The 26,595-nt window shown below is 41.3% G+C and overlaps 1 protein-coding gene across 1 annotated transcript in view; it reads right to left on the bottom strand.

The window, feature by feature from the left end:
* The window catches only part of LOC126564696 (rab GDP dissociation inhibitor alpha), a 442,469-nt gene that overhangs the window by 183,968 nt on the left and 231,906 nt on the right, over positions 1-26,595 (bottom strand). The gene's annotated exons all lie outside the window — the stretch shown is intronic.

The following is a 26,595-nucleotide window of genomic DNA, read 5'->3' on the forward strand; positions in this document are numbered from 1 at the left end:
CACAGTTGTTGAATGTCAACCGATGCAGATGAAACATTAAATAATTTTTAATAATACTATATATTCCTAATCGAGATGAGAACTATTAACCGAAGAGTGTTGTACCAGTAAAGAAAAAGTACACGTTCTGGGGATTTTCCTACCGATAATAATTGTTTTTCACAATTATATTCCCATAAAATAAATTCATAAACTGTTCATCAATCAAACAACATTCACTATGCTATTCTAAACATGATGCTTTTATGTCTTCGTTCACTACGTTAATATTCCATACTTAATCAATCCAAGACCTTAGAGAACCTTACATAAGGCATCATTTAATTGAACATCACGAGCGTGTGAACAGCAATACAGACGCAGATCATAGTTAAGAAAATATTGCCTTTTGCTAAACATTGTTTGTCATCCAGCTAGCAGGAATCCCCCATACGCTACGAAAGACTGCAAAAATCGTAATTTTATTACAGAAATCGTTGAAACTTGTTTCTTAACAATACGTATCGCTTGTCTAACAAAATGATTATTCATTTATTCAGCAAACGAAAAGCATTATCACGCTTAAACCATAAAATGCTGCGTTCTCATAAACGACTTTCTATTGATTGCCGTTAGCGCTTGAGTTTATGCGAAAACCAATAAAAACGATATATTACGTGTATTTTTGGGCTACATTTGGTTTCATTTTAGGTTTTTGGAAGAAATTGGATACGAGGAGACATTTCTTATGTGATGTATGATGTTTCGCTTTTGTTACTATCTTTGTAGAATCTTCTTTGCTGTGCTGCAGATGTCCTTGAAGGCCGTGGAATTGTGCAGGTGGCCATAACTGTGGTGGAACTGTTAAAATTTTATAATCCTGCATCGAACGTACGCTCGCCGACACGCAATATGTATGCAATAGGAAACAGTTACAACAGTGGCGGAAGCAGTGGCAGCAACAGTAGCAATGGTTCTAATGTACCGAAGGCAAGCCCGTCAACATCGTCCCTGTCGTCTCCGGTTGGTGGAAACGGTACATGAGATTCGGACAACAATAATCCACCATCACCCGTTGATTCACCTTCCAGGCGAACCGTGGCAAGCCCTTTGATGTCCATCGCCAGTGGAAGGTTGTCAACGGTTGATGATGAGATTTGGAGAATATAAAATATTTTACACATTTTGCCGATGGGTAATACTTTCGGAAATTGAAAAACATAGCTGCGTGCAAATGTGTCTAGCACAGCAATTGTAAGTTTTATGTTCTGCTATGTTAATGATTTACAGTGTACATAGGAGGTTCAAAACGTAGACGGGTTTCTATTTTGTGAATCTGTGAACCGATTTCCATTGGATAGTGATTGAGTTATTTGACAATATTTATCAAAACTAAACTAATTTATTCGTTTGATCCGTTAAGAGATCTTACCCAGATCCCAAAGTACGCAATATGTGACGGCACAAGCCATTATTATCCAAACATGATACACATCTTCGTCATCCTTGATCATACATTGTGGGGAATATGGAAATGCAATGCCAATTCGTACGCCGTTCTTTCGTCATACAACTTTGTGGGCTCAAAGTAACTAAAGATTGAGTTAAATTAAGTAGGTTTACAAAAGATGCCATGATAGCGTGTAACGAAAGAATGCAAACCTCGTTCTCTCTGTGCGAAAAATAATATTTTTGCAATTTTGTCGAAAAAACGGATTTGCCAAGGAATACGGGAATACAACTGTTCTGTGAACGGTGATTGTAGCATCATCAACTTTTAGATTTAGCTTGTGGTTGTAGTGACACAATGAGTGACAAGAGCAGGGAGAGAAGTCGTGAGATGTTTGGTAATGTACGGTAGGATTTTTCTAGACTGTCAGGTTTCTTAACTAGTATATCAATGGGCGTACGTGATTTCTATGATAACAGGACAAATGCCAATGAGCAGATGTTGAATGGAACTGAATCGTTTCCAGGGTAAACTGAACCGTGAGATTTGAATGTGTATTTTATAGAGGGCATACATAGTATTAACGATTTTATCTCGTCAAATTTCGAACGCAATACACAAGAATACTTGTAATCTTCAAGAATTAGTACGCAATAAAATTCATACAATAATCTGAAATACTACGATTTCCAACGATTCCTCTTATACAATTGTGGTATATGAAATCTTTTGTAGTTATGGCATAACATGCCAGGACTCGCGTCTATAGCAGTATACTTTGTGCATCTCGTAACTGTTTTGAAGTTTCGACACGATATCACATCAATGTATGAGGTATTGCTCGTTAATTCATTATCCAAAATTGCGATATTATAAAGAGGTTTTTATATATTTCTAAATTTTCTTCGTCAATTCGAACTCGGGGTCCGCGGCAGACACTGTCCTGGTCGGAGCCTTGATGGAATAATTGATCATTGATCTTCAATCCAATCGTCGAGAAGACTCGCACTTCGAGTAGGTAAGTAAATACATCTCGATACACGCTAATGGCGATAGCTTTTAGGGATGCTAAGGCCGCGGTCGCACGCATCGAACCAGTCCGCAACGTAACATCTAAAGTCGCAGCAATGCTCTCGGATTTGACCAAACCAAATTATCTTGAAAATTATCCCGATGATCTAGAAGGTTTGAAATAAAAATTAAAAACAGGTGTTAACTATGTTGTACGATTGTACGTAGCAGCCCGGTGGTGAGGCGACAGCGGAGATCATCTTCCCATGACAGAACCGGAGGTCAATTCCCAACCAAACCGTTCCTCCGTAACAAGGACTGACTATCCGACTACGTGGTATCGACAAGAGTCCATAGTTAGCCATTTGATGGCCAGCGTGATGTCGTAGGTTATTAAACCAAGAAGAGAGAGATAATTTCAAAATATGTGTTTTTTTTTTAAATTGGAAAACCTTTTGTGAAAAAAGACAATGCACGTAAATGCATGCAAGTCACGATGGTAGTCATGTATCGAATAAATAGAGAAGGGGTAAGATGTTATACCTTTAAAACACAAAAAATTAACTTAAAAAAATGTTACTTAATGAATTGGTAGCCGACAACCAATGAAAAAGTTACATATTATATTCCACAGGAAGTTCAGCCTGTGGTGGAACATTTTGATTTATGATACCCTGCGCCAGCTGTAAGGAATGAATGAATTTCCACCATTCATCTTGGAAGTTGTAAGCATCGATAAACAACATCCGTATATATTTTGTAGCTTCTATTGAGTGAATAAAATTAGAGACTAAATAAGTAAGCAAAATAAGGCAGTTCTCAATTTTAGCTTAATGAAACTGACGACGGGATTCAGTATTCCGCTATGGTTGCATTTAAAATACTGCCGAAATACATCTATTAGGAAATGGGAGGACGAGATTCTAACGAGGACGATTGATTAAAAATCAAATTTTATTACAATTGACCTGACAATATTTGTGTACCAATATTTTAAACCATTCTCCTTGTATGATATTTTAAATTAAGAATATCTTGAGGCCTACTCGTAGGCAGACGGGTGGGTAATATGCATGTTTGAAACAAACATCGTTACATCCAAACCGCAACTGGAATGCCCAATATACGAAAATTTTCCTGTGAAACCAAGTGATCCTATGCGTGAAGATGTGTTTTGATTATTTTCTTCTAAAAGATGGACTAGCAAATGCATTCTCTCCATCCTTTTGCTACAAACTTAAGATAGGATTACGCAATCGGCTTGTAAAACTTTCAACAAAGTTATTGAGATTTTTTGTATTCCTAGTGCGGATAAGCGTTCAATTAAACTTTGTCGTTTCCGGTTGTTGCTTTTCTATGGACATCAGCTCGTGCTACTTATCAGTTGCACAAAAACCAGTTTATCAACCCAAACCAGATAATACAAAAAAATGAAACCTTATATTTGCAACATTCCTTTTCGTGTATAAATGGGAAATGCAATAAAAAGCAACGTGGCAGAGGAAAAGACAATTTACAGAAAACTATTCCGGCCGCATACAAACCAGAGCAAACAACTTCAGTTTTTCTTACTACTTTCGCAGAAATGTTTGTAGTGGAGGAAATAAAAACCAAAACAAAGAACACAGAAACAAAGAGAAGAAAAAATCATACAGACCAACTTTGGAGAATGAATTGAGATTAGCAGTGAAACCAGATAACGAAGCATGGCGCATGAAGAGTATATCTGTATCAAAGCGTACAACACAGATGAGTTTGGTACGCTGTTCTTTGCCATTGTGGATAAAACAGATTCAAACTTTTCAAAATGCAAAACTGTACTACCGAAACGCATTCTTTGCGGGTAACACACCGAATAGGATGTGAGTGGTAGAAGTTTTGCTTCCTTTGGGATGTGTTGATTTCCGACATTTGGAAGAAAAAATCAGCTCCGCTATAAGTACATGTGCAGTGCCAGTAGCTTTTACGTTTTATTCTGTAATGAATTTTATTTGAAATTTTTGTTACTTTAGTTCCATAACCAACTGAACAGTTGATTGTTTTCAGAACATTAAAAGAGACCTGAGTCCTTGAGCTTACATGTGATTGAGCTTAGTTGACAGATTAACATTCGAGCCCTTTTTCAAGCGCTATATAAGACCATATTCGAATGTCGTATTCTTTTTCATTAAACTGGCGATTGGCGACATGACACTGATCACATTCATATTTAATTTAAAGCTTGAAGGGGTCAGTTAACTTTTTCATTAAGTCATCGAATGCGAGGAATGAGGAAAACTAACTATTTCTAGATCAGTTGAAAGTATTTACGATGGACTGAAGGGTATGCCTAAAAACTAAACCAGAATATCGATAAGGCCGAGAAGCAAAGAGACGAAGGAAGTCTAATGACTGTAGTTCTCTATAAACTAAGTCGCAGTCTGTAAACTAGAGCAGGATAATAAATAATAATAATAAATAACAAATAAGGTTATTTCACAAAGGAATTTCTATTCAGCAAACTTCTCGATCACGGCATGTTCCATACTACTAGAGGTAGCTGAATCGCTTCTCCAGAATCTTTACTATTTTAACCGTGGAGAAAATCTGCACAGGAACCATTTCACAAATACCTTTGAAAATCATCAGCCGGATAGTACCGGATTTATCCCAACTTGCCCAACTTTGCCCAAAACCATCAACTGAGTTATAAATATTGGAGTAAGAGGGCTTTCAGGGTAGAAAGCCAATACACCAAGACAACAAAGATAGAGAACGTACAAGTGAATGATACTAATGTTATCGGGACATTTGATATTTTACTCGTGTAGAACGATCTAGCCTCTCCATTGGTCTCCTCATGATTATTTCTATGAGGAGACCTTAAGAGCTGCTTGAACAATATGCTGGTACAAAGAAGATTTATAGCTGAATATTTAGTTCCGGTACGATTCAATAGACTGCTAACATAACCGCACCGCTATCACTAAGTGTCCTGTAGCGACCTTTCTTCTCAAAACATAGCTCAGAATAGCTATGTTTTGATATTTCAATATTAGACAAGCATAATTTTAAGTCTTTTTCTTCTTCCTGGCCTGCTTATGATTGAGCACGTCGCGTCGACATGGCCAGGTCTCCAACCAGTTTCCAGGAAACTTGGTTTAGGGCTGCATGTCCTCCATTCACGGCTGCATCCGATCTCCGACAGGTTTGACTCCGAGCACCTGACTGACGAGCACCTTCTTGGTGGGGCATTGGCCCGGCATCCTCATCACGTGCCCCAGCCATCGTATCCTTTCATCTAGATAGCACTAACGTCAAACTGCTCACCTAGCACGTGGTTCTTTGTCCTTAGCCACGGGTCCTGTTCGCACACACCGCCAAAGATAGTCCTTAGCACCCACCGTTCGAACATGGCAAGTGCATTGGCAGTATATCGTACATTTCGTGTGTTGTTTGAGTCTTCTGTATCGCAGGAGTTAGTGGAGTTTGTAGTAGGCTCGATTCCCCTGAACAATGCGCCTTCGGATTTCGCTGCTTACGTTGTTGTCCGAAGTTACGATCGTACCAAGGTAGCAGAACTCCTCTACCACCTCGAGATCGTCGCCGTCAAACGATACTCTGCTTCCGAGTCGGGCTCTATCACGGTCAGAGTCCGTCACCTTGCCTCAGACCCCGTTGAGATTCGAACGATACCGACAGCATGCTCGAAACTCTCACCTTGCACTGCACCCAGTCCATAGTGGCCTATAGCAGCCGTACCAGCTTCCCAAGGAATCCGTACTGCTGCATGGTGTTCCATAGTTCGCTCCGATCTATCCTATCGTAGGCCGCCTTGAAGTCAATAAGGTCTATTTTGGAGGATCTGCCGTAGAGTAAAGATTTGGTCGATTGTCGATGTGCCTCCAACAAATCCAGCTTGGTAGCTTCCGACGAAATCTGTAGCAAGGGGCTCCAGTCTGCAGAAGAGTATTCCGGACAGGATCTTATAGGGGCAGCATTCAGAACAGCGATGGCCCGAAAGTTAGCACAGTCCATCCTGTCGCCCTGTACACCGGGTGTACAACAACTTGTTTCCATTCGTCCGGTAGTTCTTCCTGATCCCAAATCTTAACAATCAGCCGATGCATGATGGCGGAAATCCTCTCAGGACCCATCTTGAACAGTTCGGCCACCAGCTCATCGTTGCCAGCTGATTTGTTGCATTTCAGCTGTTTGATGGCAAAGATGACTTCGTCCAGGGATGGCGGGGGTACCTCGTCATCGTCATGTTGGCTAGTTCGTAGTTTTGCATTCCTCTGCTTCCTGCGCCTAATTCGGTGCCTCCTGCATCTGCTCCGTTAAGGTGTCTGACGAAGTAGCACTTCCACCTGTTGATAACCTCTCGCTCGTCCGACAATATATCTCCTTCCTCGCTGCGGCAGGAACAATTTTAAGTAGACACAGCTATTCCGTTTATTTTGATTATTTTCTTCTCTTTGATTAATTGTGGTTTAAGGCGTAAAAAAACTTTGTTCTTATCCAGTTACGCTAATACCTCTGTGTTAAGGATTATCGATCGAGTATTTATCGATTTGTTGAGTACTATAATGTAATGACCGTTGGCATTGAAAACTAAAACTTATTTTGAAATACAAGTACAAAATGATAGGAGGTTGCGTTTACTCCGGAACGGTATACGGTATACGGTAGTATTTAATACCGTCTGATCGTCAAATGTCTATCGTAAATGTTACTCACTTAAGTTAAAATTCGTATACTTCACGATCGATTATTGTTTTGCTAGGATCGATTTTGATATCAGAGTTTACCATAATGCATGGAGATGCATCTGTGTTTGAATCTCTGCTCGGCAGTGAAACTTTTTAAAAGCACGATGCTATTGCAAGAATCGTACAGAAGGTCATTCAACGTACTCCATCGTAAGTAGTCTCGTCTCCAGCTGGAATATATGTAACGAGCGACAGGTTGGTGAGAGCGCGTGTAAAGACTCTATGCAGACGGAAGAATGTTAAGTTAAAAGTACGGATGAGTTATTTCGGTTACACTGGAAACTGTCTGCTAGAACACACGTTCTTTCTTATAGTCGTGATGGCCCAGTCTTTGGACTGGGTGCATATTCGAAGCGTATTTAAAGGTATGTTATAATGAAATGATTGTGTTATGAGCAAAATCAGAAAACGCATTTCACTGGTGGGACTATGTTTTAAAGTGAGCTTACACAGTTTTATATAGCTGCGGTTGTACAACTTTGAATACCAGTAAATTAAACACCCAGTTAGGGCACACACTCTCTCTACCACGAATCGGCAATCCATCTTCCGACGTGAAACCATTGTGACGAGCAAAAAACGTTCCCGACTACGACTCTTTCGAAAGTCTTCATTCCACTGGCTAAAGCAAGTTTTGCGAGCAAAGTTTGTAGAAAATGTTCGCTTCCCAAATTGAAAGATCTAATCATTTTGTGACGCGTAGTGAAAGTTTACTACTGTATGGGGACATAAATCATAGCATCAACTAGGTTCACTACTGCCCGTAGCATTGCAAAAAAGACGAAAATTCGTTCATCCCCCGACTAAATCAATTACACTCTTGCTCGCTGTGGTTCGGTCTACAGAAAGGAAAGAGGAATTGATAAATGCTTTTTTTTAAACACTTATGTAAGTGTGATTTTTAACGGGCTAGGTTGATTAAATTTTTGTAACAAGTTAGAGCTGTGCTTAGTTTACACTGAATCAACTCGTCTCGGTAAGAAGCATAAATTAGGAAAAAAAATTTTGAAAACATGCAACTTTTTTAGTAATTCATCTAAAAAAAAAACTTTATGTAAAGCAATACTACATAATTAGTAACATAACACATATAAATGAGACAACATAAATCTGTCCCTCTTCTTGCTTTAACGGCCATCTAGGTAACGCCGGCCATCGAATGGCTTACTAGACTTGCCGATACCACGTAGTTGGACAGTCAATCCTCAGTACGAGGGGACAGTCAGGATGGGATTTGAACTCCGGTCCAGCCGTATGAATATAATTCATATTACGTAAAAAATACAAGATCAAACATATCAGGTTCGAAAATAAATAACAGCCGTTTTAAAATCGATGAGGCTACTGTGGACTGATGGCACACTGTGGATGCACAACGTGAAGGAGGGCCCCAAAGAGATATAGAAGGAGGGTAAATGAATACTACACGAGTTGAAGCCGCGGGACATTGTGAATTGTTGTTCCAGCGGCGCAACAGAAACGGGTTCCTGCACCGAATCGTGAACATCATCAGCTCGGCCGAACATCCATAGCACGAAAGTTATGTTGAGTATTTGGCGGGACCAGCTCGGCATCATCTACTACGAACTTCTGAAACCGGGAGAAACAATCACTGGTGAACGCTACCGGAAATAATTGATGAGTTTAAGACGAGCACTGCGTGAAAAACGGCCTGTAAACTCATCACGCCACGACACAGTTATTCTGCTGCATGACAATGATCGGCCACATGTTGCGCAACCTGTGAAAAACAAATGGGTTTCGATCCATGGCACATGGATTGGCTGACCAGCAGTTCTCCTCCTAAGAGCAGATCCAGAATTGGTTGGATCGTCGGCGTCGAAAAACGTATCATTTTTCCGAAAAGAAAACCCGTGATTTGCCCGAAAGGTGGAAGATAGCCATAAATAATAATGGCCATTACTTCGATTGACCCAATTTCTACAGATAAAATTTCCACGATTAAAAAGAAACGGCCATTATTTATTTACGCACCTGATCAACAACTAAAACAAAAAAAAAAATAGCGAAACAATCATCAACTAATGAAAATGTCTTCTTATTGCAACATCATTTACTATATGGCAGTAAGTCTCTTCAAAAACAAATAATGTGTAATTCATATATACATATATATTTTTTATTTATCATTTAGTATTGCGTTTAGTAATTGTTTTTATTTCATGAAAAAATTAAAATCTTTATAAAAATTCGATTGTCAGTGAGATCAGGAATGGTTCATATTCTACAGTTGATTGAAGCGTTTCGAAAATTCAAATCGATTCAATCGACGATGCAGCACCAGACTGATACAGAGGGAAGGCTACCGGTTCCGGAAGTTCACTTGGTCAATATAATCCTATCATACTCACATGGATTCTTTATGATAATAACGGAAAAATCCTTCCATTTCGATGTTTTCCACTTCCTTGCTGACCATTCCACAAAAGTCACTGCACGAAACACGAAACGAAGCACGTGAAACAAATTGGTTAGGTCGGAAGGTTGAGCCCAGCTTTTGGGATGGTTTGGACTGTGGAGCTGGTCAGCACACGACCAGCAATGATTCAATCGAGTTGGTGAGAGTGCCATGTTGCGGTGGAAGCGTCGAGAGAAGCGTCGGTGTTGCACGAATGGAACCGGAAAGAAAGATTGCGGATAAGCATAAACGGAAAGCAAAGCGTCAGTGGTGGGTGATAGGATAAATGCAACAGACTGTCCTTCGGTAGCCGGATTTTAACGCTTATGCACAGCAGGTTTTTAAGGTGACAAATATCCGAGCGACGACCCAGTCAAAATGTGTAAGAGATACGAAAAGCGTGATTTGATTCTAGTTTTCAGCGGACTAATTTTCCAAACACCTTTTCCCCATTTGTGGAGATGGTCATTTTTTGGGTAACGGTCCATGTTTGGCAGTACGGCAGAACGGTTAATTTGAAGGACTTTTGAGAAAGGAATGCATCTAAAGTACGACCATTTTATCAATAAAGTTCCATAAGTAACAGTCTCCCCAATCAGGCCTTCTCGCTAGCATACAAATTAATGTACTTTATTTCTTAATGAATTTGTTATTTATAGCCCCCGGTTTTCGGTTTGCTGTGTTTGCCAGATCCATCCTTCGAAGCTCAATAACGAATCGATTGTTCATCGTACCCATCGTTTCGGGGCACCTCCGGGTGCGATGGCAATACATGCGTTCTCTCGAACAACAGGAAGGGCTCGTTCTGATACAGGCAATGGACGATAGTCCTGCTATGAAATGGATGGTGCGAGAAACAGGATTTGACATTTTTGGTGCCGCGGTGCTGCTCGAAATAATAGCAAATGGCTATTGCATCCGACGAGGCCAGCTTCCCGTGTCCGTTGGTGCGGTATGCCGGTTGGCGTAGTTCGAAATTTGCAGCATGTTCGAGCGGCTAACATGTTGGCCCGGCCTTTGCAACGCTTACGGGACACGATGATGGACGCTGGACAACGCACTGAGCGACACCGGTGGCGGCTGGCTAGCGTAAACAAAGAACAAACAATATCCCACAATCAATCAGTGCTCTTTTCACAGCGCGAAGGAAAACAAAGACGCGTGTTTGATCGTGTGGTTTTGTCGGTGGATTTTTCACCATCCTTTGAGGGGAGGAAGGAGTTTTGGGGTGCTCTGTTGGCTGAAAATAAAATTGACTACTTTTTGTACAGTTTTTTCGATTGGCGATTGGGGCCTTAAACTTGAAGGAAGTAATGCTGTATTATTTCTAATATTTCTTCCTTATTAGTTTTTTTTTAAGTTCCATATTAATTCCAAAGTATGAATTAGTTGTTTTCAAACTATTCAGCCGGATCATCCTTACAGAATTACTTTAATCGTTTTGTTACATTCTTACGAAATTATGATACAAAGTTTGATAACAATCGACTGCTTTTCTAAGATACTGCAAAGATGAGAATCGGGACTTCTTCTACTCTGTGCGTCAGTGGGTAACTATTTCAGGCTACCGAGGCTTAATCTAGTTAAGTTCCTCTCTTATGTACTGATCTCTATGACCACACACAAACAGTAAGAAATGTATCCTGTTTGGATTGTTTTGAAATTTGTAGGATTTTGCATTATGCGTTGCTTTTGAAAGTATTTCTAATTATGGCCTTACTTCTTCATTTAAAAAATGTAATTAAAAATGGTTTTTAACTAAACGACAATTCGAAATGCTTTATGTTTATCAGCACTTATCAAAAACAAGTTAAGAAAAATGCCTGATTGCACAAGGAAGTGTTGAAAATGCATATAATAACTTTTCTCTGTCTCTTCATTACTACGGGCCAGAATCCTTAATGTTATGCAAATGTCTTGCTTTACGGCACGCCAAAACGTGACTCGCCAAACTCGGTCACAACTTGACGGAGAGCCAAGGTCGGGCTGTGTTTGTCAGTGCTATGTTGCACCTGATTTCTTCGCCATCGAACCGCGCCTTGGTCCCAGCACTACCACGGGTGCGAAAGCTGGCACCGAAGAGAGATTCGCCTGGTAACTGCTTCTAAACTAGTTTCGAAAACAATTTATAAACTCGCTTTATTTGACAAAATGCAAATCTCACTTAATACCCTTTTAGCGCTCATTGACGGCACCGGTGGTGCCACCGTTGGTTGGATGCGTTCAAGTAATTTCGTAAGAGCTAAAGTTAACGAAAGCTCTGGCTGGCTGCGGGAAGATACAAACGAGTGGCAAAGGTTGCAATCTTATTAGCACATCCAGAAGTAACTGGATAGGAGAATATTTGCTTCCTCGTTCATTAAAAAAAATGTCATTAATTTTTTTTTAAATGAATCTTTTCTACACAGTTAAGTTGGCTGGAATAACACTCCTTTTGTTAAGAAAACGGCATATATGGTTCTCTAAGTTCTCTAAGCATGATTGCTTTTATGGTATCAAATTTTTGTTTAAGAAAACTGTTACTAAATCAATCTGAATTGGTACTTGATGATGAAGCTAATGAAGTTTGCCCTTGGTTCGTTCAAAGGATCATCGGTAGTCTGTGGGATATAGGAAATAGTGCTCGTGAAGGACGAACCATTGGCTAGCAGTCCGTTGACCGTTGGCTACAAGCTTAGTCATCAGTCCCAATTGTCCGTGGTGAATTGAGTTTGAGGTGATTTGGTTCCTTGGGAAACACCATCATGCTGACATGGCTGTGGTCAGTAAGGGGATGTGTAAAATCAATTCTCCGGAGAGAATGTTACATAGAAAGTGTATCAATTCCTTTCGATCACAGCTTGATAGCTTTTTTTTTGCACTTGTTGTGTTGAGTTTATCTTGTTCAACTGCTAGTTTGCTGGTTAAGTAAGTATATTATAATAAGTAACGATTTCATATTCCTTTCTCATTTTTACTTAGTGTTTAAAATGTCGCAAGCGATACATTGTAATAGGTAACCGCCTTCTCAAATTCAAGCCCTAACGAATTTGAAACTGAGTTCAATATGTATGATGTAAATGGACATGCGACAGTAAAACATTGTTTCCTTTTTTCTGTAGTGGTTTCGGGTAGCAATATAACTATCAAAAAGGTCAATTTTGATGTGTAAATTATGAGTCCACTCAAACACTGCATAACGTAACCTATCAACCCGAAAAGCAATGATCGTTACCAGCATCATACGCCAATGTAGTACTACTGTGGTACTAACACTATACGTGAAAGAGTTCCTTTTTTCAGTAAAAAAAATACCCCCTACAACACCAAACAAAACCTTTGAGGGATGCGAAATGTGTTTGTTAAAGCGGCAATATATCCACCCATGTCAAGTACAGAAATTGAATCGCAGTTCAAGCATAACCGTTCACCTTTACGAACGACATGCGTATGTGTGTGTGTGGAGAGTGGGGAACCTGCGGGATCGTAGAATTAGGAGCTTACGGGGCAATGTAAAAACTAATAGCAAGCAAATAGCGTCAATGCTAAATCGGTAAGACGCCTTCCGTTTGGAGAGCTAAATGAATATTGTTAAATTGTTTAAAGTTTAATATCAAATTCGAATAGGGTTTTAAACAAATGTTAGGATGTTTCTACTGAAAACATCTTTCTTTTAAATTGGGAAACTTGCTCCATTTATAAGAAAAAAAAAGATCCCAACAGCAGCTATAAATTTATGAAATTCAGCTACTCTAATGAACGAAGATGGGTCGCGTGTGAAACGTTTTTCTTCTGATGTACATAACTTTACACAAATTAAAGCATTTTTTAAATGCTTCAAACTACTTTCTGGTTTGTTTTTTGGTGAATTGGTACTTTAATACAGCTTGTAAAGATTAATGCAACTGCCTCCAGCGCTGCATTTGAACATTATTTGTCCACATCCACAAAACGTTGTTCACGTGTTCAGTGCGGTTGCCGTACAGCATTTCCGTTTGCTAGACTGAACTCGCTGCATGATATTGTTGTATTGTTGTGCCTGTTTCATAGGGCCGAACATGGTCGAAGTTATTTGTTGGTAGGGGAAGTGCATGTCCGCTTTACCCCTCAGACACAACGATGTTTCGCGAAAACGAAAGCTCCGAAGGTAAGGCTTTCCTTTTCGATATTAGGGAGGGGAAAATTAAACGAAAGCTAACGACTCTTATTGGAGGAGAAAAAGACCGAACGAAGCTACTTCAAATAATATAATTTTGATATGCATTTCTTGCTATTCAAATCAGTAAGCTCTTGTCCTGTGCTGGAAACACAACATCAACTGACCGATTTAATTTTAGCGTTCGGAAATACGATAATGTTCGATTAAGAGTACGGTTTTAAAGCTGAAATAACTTATTAGCTGGAAATTAATAAATAGAAAAGCTGGAAATAATTTATTTGTAATAAACATCGGTGGTCTTGAAAGATTTGGATACAAATAAACTATTACTTATCGTTAAACTAGATTCTTGGACGAAAGTGTTCATGAACAAAAACTTGAAGTAATTGTTTTTTGTAGTATCGAAGCGTCTGAAAAAAAAAATATTACAACCGATCGATCAGTTTATTAAACAGCATGTCATACAAGAGATACATGCCCCAACAGAATTACATATTTTATGGTACTTAACCATATACTAATCCTGTGTACGTGATCTTTTGGTTTAAGAAAATGAATAAAGCAGAAATAAAAAACAAATAAGTTTAAAACAATTTCCAACCAACTCAGAGACCTTGAATATTTATCCATTATTGTTATGAGCTATTTTCCCATCGTTTGCACATGACGTGGCAAAAGTTTGGGCTTTACGCTCGCATATGTTCAACCGGCGAGCTCCATTTTTAACAATCGGACATGAACGAGTTGACATGAAATAGTGCAGGAAAGATTATTACTAACGGAAAGTGTATTTCATTCACCAATCTTTTTTTTTTGTTTTGTTCTGTACCGGAAGACCGAGAGAAAACGCTACGTTTGACCATATGGTACCTATGGTGTGGCGTGGTAAAGCGTTTGTGAGAAAGTTAGCACCGAAACCCGTCATCCCATACGCCAACGTTTGTTTATAAAGTGTTGTGCAAAACATTATTTGCCCGGCACGAATGATAGCGCAGCGCAAGGTTTGTGTGGAAGGAAAGGACGTTGGGCAACGAACTGCTTTCTGACAAGACAGCGCCCCGGATGCGGTAGCAGTATGTGACGGCTGAAAGGCAGGAATGTGTCCACTAAAGCGAGTGGTAAAAATAGTGAAACTGTACGATTAAACGCGACTGGGCGGCATCTAAATAAATGAAGTGTTTCAAGAATTGAAGTGCAAGTTTTTGGCCACACACCATAGAACAAGAAAAAATAATATATTTTCTATAACATCTTTTTTCTATAACATCTTGTTGAATATTGATTGTATCATGAATTAACGCTTAGTGGGGTGGGTGGACTGCTCCAGGGATCCTCAAAACCCCTCTCGGTTGGGCATCGACGTCTGACAATCCGAAAACATGTCGTCGATGGATGTTTTGCAGCCGTCCGGTGCAATTTTCATGTAATTAGATGCCCACCGAAGCCTGACGAGACTTAGTCAATTCGTCACTATTGAACAAAGATTACGTTTCAGTCACTAATATGAGTACTGGGACCAGTGGCAGCTAGACGGTGTATGTGGCAGGGGCCAATAACTTACAGGTATCCAATCCGTTTCCAGGTTTCCAGGAACATGTTCGATTCTATCTGGTTCCTGGGTATTCCAGCTCACTGTGTTCCTCTCCGTCTTGTGCTGAATGGCTTCACCTTGCTGGTGGTGCATGTGTCCGGTATCTTCATCGGGCGCATCAACAAACGTGTCCTACCGTTAGGATATACTCAATGCCAAAAACCTTGGGTGATTTCAGGACCGTACTCGTGGAGGACTATCGGACCTCGCTGCTTACGCAGATGTCCGAAACTACAATTATACGAAAGTAGCAGAACGCCTCTGCCACCTGGAAATCGTCGGCATAAACTGATACTCTGCTTGGGACTGAGTGGGACTATATCACGGTCATAGCCCGCGGCAAGCATTTTTTGGCTTGTCTTCGTTGCGTTGAGTCTTCACTTCAGATTGATGCATTGATCGCAAGGTCACACGCCGCAGATGGCCGACCAATGATGTCAATTACACCCGCGAAGAATATAAATTGGTGAAATCGCGTGAAAATCATTGCTCGAAGCCTTCAGAGCGATGGTGGATAGCAAACAGGAGAACCCCCGTCCCATTGCCTCAGACCCCCGTGAGATTCGAACGAACCCGGTAGCATCTATGACACTCTAACAATGCACAGCACCGCTTCCATAGTGGTACTCAACAGCCATATAAGCTTTCCAGGGAATTCGTATTGTTGCAGGGAGTTCTACAGTTCGGTCCGATCTCCTGAAGGATCTGCCAGGTAGAGTACACATTTGGTTGGAGGTCGATTTGCCTTCAAAAAAACCAGTTTGCTAGTTTCCGACTAAATCTGTAGCAAAGGGCGAATGTCTGCAGAAGAGTATGTGATACGTCCGGTAGTCCTCTAGGGGTACGAGTCTTGGGCTATGCTGACAGAGGACGCCAATGCACTCGCCATTTTCGAGCGGCGGGTGCTAAGGACTATCTTTGGCGGTGTGTGCGAGCAGGGCGTGTGGCGAAGGAGAATGAACCACGAGCGAGCTAGCTGAGCTGTTTGGCGGTGCTGATATCCTGACGGTAGTAAAAGCCGGAAGGATACGTTGGCTGGGGCACGTGATGAGGATGACGGACTCATGCCCCACCAAGAAGGTGCGGAGACGAATGCAGCCTTGGATGGAGGACTGCAGCTCTAGACCAAGTATCCTGGAAACGGATCGGCGACTTGGTCATGTCTACGCGACATGCTCAATCCTGAACAGGCCAAGAAGAAGAAGAAGAAGATAATTAAATAAATTACCCGAGCATCCCTGAAATAAGGTAAAAAACAAGAAGGAAGTGTCTTGAGGGATTGTGTACAAAATCAGCACAATAAGAGCTGAGAATGCGACACTGAACCGAAACACTTAAACTAAATAAATATAATAATTAATTTAATCGTGCTTATTTCATACTACTCATTTCATACTCATGCCCATTGGAGTATTTTGATAAGTTTCCCAATTAATCATCACTGCCGGATAGACCTACAATGAAGCTGTATCACAAGTCCTAAACATATTCCTGATTAGATAAAATGAACTTTGAACTGAAACTGTTATCCTTTTATGATTAAAATTGCTTACACTTTGGCGGTTTGAATTAATCAGCTTAGTGAGTTACGATATTGTTTTTGATAATTAATATTGTGTAGAATAATCTTTCAAATAAATTAAAATTAACAGTTAGAATTTAAGCTTCCAGAATATTCCAGAACGCTTACCAATGTGTCAAGTGGATTTATACGGTATTGAGGCAGATCAGTGAATTAACACATCATACCACAGTCGATAGCTACGCTAGTGACTGGTAAAAAGTGGAAAATCATCTAATTTGTTAAGCTCCATAGAAATTCTCATCTGTAGAGAAATTCACACGTTCACTGTAAAGAAAGCATCCAACACAATTGAGAAACAATCATCTGGTGATCTACTAATTAAAATTCTTCTTCCAACGGGGTGGGCAAGGTACGTACGCTTCCTGCTAACCCAACCATTTCAAGTACCATGCCAACGCACAAAGACCCATGGTTGTATACGCAACAGACGGTATTGCTGACACTCCTCGAAAGTAAATTTAATATTCATATTCGGAAGCTGCTGCATCCGTGCGCTATGGCAGGAGGCTATGAAGAGTTTAAAGAGAAAATTGCCCACACATTGCCATTGCAAAACTATTTGAATAATTCAGCTCCGCTAGCGGGAACGATTGCAGTACAGCCGGCGGCAAATAATAATGGCTGTAATAATCGTGACGGTGTGCGAAAATCCAAATAGAGTTCCGGAAGGCAATACATAAATTAATGGACTAGAAATGTAAGTGTGTTTGGGGTTGAAGATTATCCTTGCTGTTTTGGTTTTGTTCTATTTCCTTTCGATCGGTGCATTTTGTTGGGGGAGTAAACCAGCTTTCGCTTTTGTGATAGCATTTTTTTTTTGTATGTTTGCTGTTTGTAAGCAAAAGAAGTATGTTTTGAACAAAACATATTAGATCTGAAACAAAACAAAAAATGCCAGTGTTTTCGAATCATCGGTTTTCGTCTTTGCATGCGAATGTACAGTTGAAGAAAAGAAATATCCATTAATTTATTATCTGCGAATAGCAACGGCTACCATGTACGATATCATCCTATAATTTATTTGTCTACTGCAATAATTATAGCAAAGTTAAAAGGCTTAAAAGAAAAGAAGGATGTAAAAGCAAGGACACAAACACCCATACAAAAAAACCTTACAAATGTCGCAATGTCCTTGGAACTGTTTCTCTCTAGGCAATAATCTTTATATACCGTAGCGCTATTAGCGTTAAGGAGAAAAATAAAACTTATTGCACTTCAAGGATGTGGCGCTGGGAAGTTTATAGCAACAGCATCAACAGCAGTTTTCAACAACAGATAGCATTAGTATTGTTTTGAGGTGAGCAAAACGCAGCGGTTGAATAAAATAATTCAGCTAACACTCATCAGAATTCTATTACGAGCAAATCTTACGCAGTACAAATAACTTGATGACAAATAGTAAATATACAAAATAAAGAATAAGATATAAATTAAACAATAAAGCTACAAACAATAAAGAAATAAAGAATACAATACCACCGAAAAATATAATTTATTTTATTTATTTTATACCTCGTATCGTTGGAAGCTTTATAAGGTTCCCAACGCCCTGTCAGCTAGGAGGCACCAAGAAGAAAAAGAGAGAAAAGAAGGATCAGAAAACGGGCAGGACGAGCCTACCCTGGGATCAGTTAGGGAGCGATCGATCAGTTGAAAATCAATCACGAACGGACTGAGATCGGAGAAACGTATATAAGCGCACGCGAACAGCGGATTGATGTTTTTGATTATTTATAATAGCTTACCAATAAAATAAGCTACACAGAAAAAGCTAAAAAAGCCGCGTCTCGTTTCTCAACACTTAAAGTTCAGATCAGAGATCAGGTTCATGTTTTCACTTTGAAACGTAACAGGTTGGCTAATAAGTCCCCGGTCTGACACATAGAATGCGCCGCTAGTATTAAATGCATATTATTTTTATATAGCATCAACCTTCAAATGATTCGTGTCAAAATTTGACGTCTGTATGTCAATTAGTTTGTGAGACAGAGCGTCTTTTGTCAAGCAACTTTTGGTTGCTTGACGAACGAAAAAAGAACGAAGAAGAAAAAGATGTTGTTCCACCAAGACAACGCACCGTGCCACAAGTCATTGAAAACGATGGCAAAAATTCATGAATTGGGCTTCGAATGGCTTCCCCACCCACTGTATTCTCCAGATCTGGCCCCCAGCGACTTTTTCTTTTTTTTTTTTTTTTTTTTTTTTTTTTTTTTTATTCATGAGGGACGGCCTGGCCGTATTGCTTACAATAAACTTAAAATTAGTATACTCCTTTCCTCTTTGCAGGGAGACATTTCCTTCTCCGAGCTGTGAAAGGGCACCATATCCCGGGTGTGCTCGGTTGTTCCGTTGCGTGTGTTCCGTCATCCAAAGCCAAAGTCGTGTTCCTAGCGGGGGTCTTATCGTGTGAGGGTACCTTATCCCGGGGTATGTCAGGCGTATCCATGCTCGTGGTCTATATGGTAGCGGGGGTCTTGATCATTTTCCTTTCCGAAAGTTCCTTGATTGTGTCCGATTGTTGTGATGAAGTCTCGATACTGTCCTTCTTCACCCCGTCGCTGGTTTGTCCGTCCATAGCATAGGCCGATGCAATTTTTCCATACGCTACCCAACCCTTCACGCATCGTACTCATTCATACATTCATTCATTCATCCATTCATCCATCACCATTCATACAAGCGAGGTACAACATGTATAAGACAGACAAACAGTGGGAGTAAAGGGGGAAGGGGATCATACTAATAATCCGTTAGCACGGCAGAAGAGAAAGATTACTCTCAGGTAGACCTCGTCGCAGTCTCCCAGCAGGTCCCGAATTGGAGTATCCGGCAACTTTCCAATGCCCCGGACTGCGTCTAACAAGGCGGGTCGAGCAGCCTCGTATTCCACACAAGACCATAGAAGATGATCTATGTCATGGTATCCGAGGCCGCAGCCACATACTTTGGAGTCGACCTGTCCTATACGCTGGAGATGCGCGCCCAAAGCGAAATGGTTAGATCTAAGCCTAGACATCATTCGAATGAACGCACGATCACCTGAGATGCCGTGGAACCAAGGCTTCAAGGACACTTGGGGAGTGATCGAATAAAGAAACCTCCCGAGCTCATCGGTGTCCCACAAACTCTGCCACCGAGCCATGCAGAGAGACTGTGGGGCACGCATGTACTCGTGAGGTAAGATAAGCCTGTCGAAAAAGGACCCTTCCGAAGCACCCTTTTTGGCCAATTGGTCTGCCTTTTCATTGCCGAAGATTCCGCAATGTGCAGGCAGCCAAACAAGAGATATCCGGAATGATTTCTCAAACAATGAGCTTAAGACCTTTAATATTTCTTTTACGAAGTAGTCCGGGCTCTTAATAGCCTTCACAGATTTTAATGCTTCGACAGCGCTTAAACTGTCGGAGAATATAAAATATTCGTCTGGAGGACAAGCACTTATTATTAACAAGGCGTAAAAGATTGCGGCGAGCTCCGCTACATATATCGAGCATGGCTGGCGTAGTTGGAAATATGCCTCGGATACAATGTTATATACGCCAAAACCGATGCCCTGCTCTGATGAGGATCCGTCAGTATAAAAATGGTTGCTGTTACAATGGCCATACTTTTCCACAAAAATGCTGGGAATTGCTGTCCTGCGAAGACTATCGGGGATAGACTTGGTTTGCTCTCTCAACGAGGTGTCTACTCTAAACCGGGAACTGCAGGACCCTGGTAAGCTGGCACGATTTGAATTAGCTTGAGTGCTAGGGTGTACCTGTAAGGAAGTAAAATCATGAAAGGTTTTCATGATTTTACATTTAGAACCTATCTCATGCAGTGTTCGAAAGTTCTCGATTATCAATGGGTTTGATACTGTAGAGCGTACGAGAAGGCGAAGCGACAGTAGCTCAAAACGGAGCGGAAGCGGCATCACTCCACACATCACTTCGAGCGACATCGTGTGGGTTGATTTCATACAACCCAATGCGATTCTAAGGCAACGGTACTGGATACGTTCAAGACGGATCAAATGCGACTTGGATGCCCAATGGAAGCATATGCATCCATATTCCAAGACGGACAGTATCGTTGTCTTATATAGCTTGAGGATATCTGATGGGTGTGCACCCCACCAGAATCCTGTAATTGTTCTGAGAAAATTGATTCTTCTAGTGCATTTTTTGACGAGATAGTCAATATGTGCCCTCCACACATTCTTGCTATCGAACCAAACGCCTAGGTATCGAAAAGATCTGGCAATGGATATCTTTTTGTTATACATATGTATATCAAAATGGGGGTTTATCAAATTATTGCGTCTATTATTCTCTGTGTCGTAGAAAAACGAGAAAATGAGCATTTCTGTTTTCTCGGGCGAAAACTCGATACCTAGGTTTCTGGCCCACACTTCTAGGTTGTCCAGTGTGGTTTGCAAAGGCCTTTGAAGATCTGCGATGTTGTTGCTGGCGACTGATACAACACCGTCGTCCGCCAATTGCCGTAAGCTGCATCCCGGAGCGAGGCATGTATCTATATCGTTGACATAAAAGTTGTACAGCAAGGGACTCAGGCAGGACCCTTGTGGTAGTCCATAGAAACTGGCTCTTCGAATTTTTAGATGGCCGTTATCGAAATTCATCGCCTTTTCCGAAAGGAGGTTGAAAACGATGTTATTTAATTTCGGGCTTAAGCCCGCAGCTTCTAACTTTTGACACAGCACATGTACTGACACTGAGTCAAAAGCCCCCTTGATGTCAAGAAATAGAGAGGCCATCATTTCCTTTCGGGAATGCGCCAGCTCTATTTCGGATACAAGAAGCGCCAAGCAGTCGTTGGTACCCTTGCCTTTGCGAAATCCAAATTGGGTACTTGACAAAAGGCCGTTGAACTCGAGCCAGTTGTCCAATCTAAAAAGAATCATTTTCTCAAAAAGTTTTCGCAGACACGACAACATCGAAATCGGTCGATACGAGTCGAACTCTGATGCGGGTTTGCCAGGTTTCAACAGGGCGATAACCTTCACCTCCCTCCATTCCAACGGGACGGTATTAAGCTCCAACATGATGTTGAAAAGCCTCAATAGCCGTTTCTTCGCCAGATCTGGAAGGTTATGGAGCAACTTGTTCCTGATACGATCCATTCCTGGCGAGGAATTGTTGTTGGAGTACAGTGCAAGCGAAAACTCGACCATTGTGAAGGGGGAATCCATTGAGGAATCACTACCAGGAGCACTCTGAGTGAAAGGAGGTGCTTGAGCGAAGTCTGGGCAGATTTTCTGAGCAAATGGCTCTAGCCATGCCCCGGAAACTCTTTCGCTCTCGTTGGACGCTCTGCTATTTCGCATCCTTCTCGCCATGCTCTGTAGCGAACTGAGCGAAGTGGAAGGACAGAGGTTATTTACATACCTCCTCCAGTAGCTTCTCTTTTTTGCCTTAAGCAAGTTTTTGCACTTGCGCTCCAGTCCTCTATATTGATCATATAGATCTGTGGAGGCAGTGGCTCTATACTGGGCAAAAGCCTTCCTCTTCGCTGAGAATGCCGCTTGACAATCCGCATCCCACCAAGGAGTAGGGGGTCTTAAAAAATTCCTTGCCTGTGGGGGCGGCCTTGTTTGGGCACCAAGGGCGCACTCATTTATCGCTAAAACGAGATTTTTGTGCTCCTCGTTTGGAGAGAAACTGGGTTCATTACGGCGTAGCCAAGCAGACATTAGATCGCCGTATTTCGTCCAGTCGATGTTCCTCGTCAAGTCATATTCGACGGGAACTGGATCGGCTGAACGAATCCCATTGATAATAGAGATCTTGATTGGCAGATGGTCACTGCCAAGCGGGTCTTGGATAACCTTCCATGTTGAATCCAACCCTAAGGATGACGTACATAGAGATAGGTCTATTGCGCTATTCCGTGCCATAGGTGATGACACCCTAGTTGCTTCACCAGAGTTTAGAATAGTCAACCTAAATGTGTCGCAGAAATCCCTAATGATTGGTGCACGGTTATCATCGTGTAAGCATCCCCAATCTTGCCCATGAGCGTTAAAATCGCCTAGGATAAAAAACGGCTTTGGTAGAACCGTAGCTAGCGTTTCAAGATCCTTTTTGATCTTCTCGAAGTCAATGTTGGCTCCCGGTGGGATATAAATAGAAGCAATAGAAACGTCAAGATTTCCTAGCTTTGCCTGGATCGCGACATATTCGATGCCCTCGGGTGTAGGGAGGGGTACTCTGCTGAAGCTGTGACTACTTCGAATACCAATTAATACTCCCCCACCACGCCTATTACTAGTTGGGTCAAAACGATCTTGACGTATGATGTTATATCCCGGGAAGGTTATTTGTTTTTCTGGTGAGAGCCAAGTTTCGCTTAGGGCAAACACATTGCAATTATGATGCCCTAATAAAATTTTGAGTAGGTCTATTTTTCCAATAAAACTTCTGCAGTTCCATTGTAGTATGGTAGCCATTGGACATATTATTCGTCCATACGGACCATAATACTAAGACAAGGCCATTGTTGCAGCCATTGTTTGACCATTCCTCTTAGGAAAGGGAAAGCCAAAGGGATCATACCCGCAAGTGGTTGCGGGAGGTGGAGGGACTCGATCAGAGATTGGAGAATCTCTGTTAAGCTAGGGATCTGGGAGAAGGATCTGGGTTCACTTGGGAACGCCAGGTTTTTGGGACTCGGTTTTTCACGGGATTGGGAGGGAATATTACGAGAATCACGTGTGGGTTTGTCCCGTGGGGGGAGTGGCGTTGTTTCCACGTGACGCCGTGGTGCCTTTTTGGGTAAAGATTGTACCTTTTTTACGGTCTTTTTTGTTGGCAACCTTGGGAAGATCGATCGTTTTACTCCCGTGAGTGGAGCCAGATTGGGCAACGATTCGTTTTCCGCTGCTTCTGAGAGCGTATCGAACGGATTCACGCTTGGGGCCGTCTTCAAAACATCGGCGTACGATCCCCTGGCACTTTTTATTGTGGCCCGCTTGTGCTCTGCCTGTCTTCTACGGTAGACAGGACAGGAGTTTACCTCGTGCCATTGCTGATTGCAATGCAGACACTTTTCGGCTGCGGACTTGCACTCTAATGTGGAGTGCGCTCCTTTGCACTTACTGCATTTTGTTGCATTCGTGCAATAAGGAGCGGAATGCCCAATCTGACTGCAGTTAATGCAAGTCGCGATTTTAGTTACAAATGGTCGACGGATTGGTACTCGAAGTCCCTCAAAAAGAAGAGAATTTGGCAGGACTGTACCCTCGAAGGTGATTCGGAGCGAGGATGTCTCGCGATACACCTTCTTTCCGTCAACCATGCTTGAAGCGTACAATTTTTTTACTTCAAGGACCTTTGCACGAGGAGTTGATTGGTGCAAAAATGCCCCCTCTCCGTATTTTAGGATGTCCTCTAGGGGGTATTCGAAATCATCTACAACACCGATGATTTCCACCAATCCACCGGGTATATATACCCGATAATCCTCCGTAAAGGACGGGTCGGCCGCTATCATATTGGCCTGAGCCCGGTCTTTTGCAGAGACCCGCAACTTGTTCGGACGCAGCCGAAGAACATCCAGGACCCCTGGATATTTTTTATAGATCGATGCTGTGATCGATCTTACATCCAGGGGCTTATTCCTGGGCATGAAGAAAATATCATGCACCCCTTTATAGGATGCATGATACGCCCTGCTTCTCGGTTTCGGTTCCACTGCGGGAGACGCCGACGAGGCCCCGTGAGACAAAACCGTTCTCTTCTTTGCCGTTAGTCCTGGATCAGAATTTTTGCGCTTCACTGTAATGAAGCACGTTTCTGATCCATCGTTCGGCTCTACCTCCATGGTAGAGCCGGTGCTAACGGATCAACACAGAACAAATGAGAGAGAGAGGGATGACACGATACGTAAGGATAACTTACCGGACGGCACTTAGTGAGAGAAGTAGTATACCGCGCAAGTAGCGAGAGTACTTATACGCGGCACCGCTCTCTCACCTACACACACAACACTGCACGGGGACAACTACGCACGGAGAGCACAACTGGACACCAAACACACGGTTCGCTTCGCACTTGTTTCACTCTCTCACTTACGATGCGTGATTTCTGGGTCAACGGCTTTGCTGTTATCGCAATCTCGCCTATTTCGTCGCCTAGGAGCGCTTCAAAAAACGTCTTAATCGCTCGGTGGTTGGAGACGGAATGACTTTTTCTTTTTCTCAGACCTCAAAAGGATGCTCGCAGGGAAAAAATTTGGCTGCAATGAAGAGGTCGTCGCCGAAACTGAGGCCTATTTTGAGGCAAAACCGAAGGAGTACTACCAAAATGGTATCAAAAAATTGGAAGGTCGTTATAATCGTTGTATCGCTCTTGAAGGGAACTATGTTGAATAATAAAAACGAATTTCGACAAAAAAATGTGTTTTTCTTTGTTAGACCGGGGACTTATCAGCCAACCTGTTATTTGCAATAATTATGACAAAACATGTACCCAATATGCAATGTTTAAGGCAACCGAAGGCTTTAAAGACTCAAAGACTCATGAAATAAAAACATAAATAATAAATTCCATGTTTGAATTGTTACTTCTAGGATCAGTTTGAATTATACAGCCATGATCGATGAAGCTACTACTACATGGTACAATTTTTAGGTATGTTTTCATACATTCGTAAAGTACTGGGCGCCTCCAGCAAAGTACATTTTTTAATATAAATTCTTCAGCTCTGTGCGTAGTGGGTTGTAAACCTCTTCAGCAAGCAATTTTTCATAGGTACGATGACCAAATAAATAAAAGATACTCGATCAATAATAGAACAATTCCTTAACTTTCGAATTTTAAAAGTATTTCCCATTTTTTATTGACCAGATAAGTTCGAGCTAGACCAATCGGAGAAATCTTTTTTTTAAATTTATTCAATACCTGTAATAAAACTACTGCGTAGTTATGATATTGAACACTATATGTTCGAAGTGATTCCTACCTCTATTATTTCCAAAACAACACATATTCCGAGATGTCTATTTGTAAACGCTTCATGTGTTTGGTGGTCCCCAACTCGTCACCGTACTATTATAATTTTGAACGCTGTGTTGATGCAACCGGTAATTGGAACTCTTATCATGCAAACGTGAAGCATTCTTTAGCCGGACCAAATGCGTTGTTCACTCTGATTGTTGCGGGATCGGAATTTTAACTTTTTATCATTTTATCATCATTAGCTTATTTGAAGACCAAAGGTAACTTTAAAAACAGTTTCGCTTTACTAGTGTTTCTTCCTTTTTTCTGTTTTGTATCCTTTTTTAAATTTATGTTCGAAATGTGCAAGTTTCCCTTCCTGCAGTTCCTAAAAATAATGTTTATCAAAATAAGTACGAAGTTTTTCAGAGGATTATATAAAACCATGCAGGTTTGGACTGACATAAAGGGGCTCTTAATGTCTGCTGAATTGGCATGAGAATAAAAGAACCTGGGTCAGTCAATACCCGATCATCAGCATATCTAATGATTTTTGTAATGTCTGAAAATAAATCCGAAAGAACTGCATCGTGAAATTTAATATATTTAGACCCAAGATGGAGTAGGGAATCTGGCAGGGCATATGAGATCTAGAATAGCCTTGAGAGCATATTTGGGATTTTTGCAGTTTGTAGCAGCAGACAAGCAGAGGCGGATCCTTTGACCGAGGGC

This window comes from Anopheles maculipalpis, chromosome 3RL, assembly GCF_943734695.1.
Source record: "Anopheles maculipalpis chromosome 3RL, idAnoMacuDA_375_x, whole genome shotgun sequence".
NCBI lineage: Eukaryota > Metazoa > Arthropoda > Insecta > Diptera > Culicidae > Anopheles > Anopheles maculipalpis.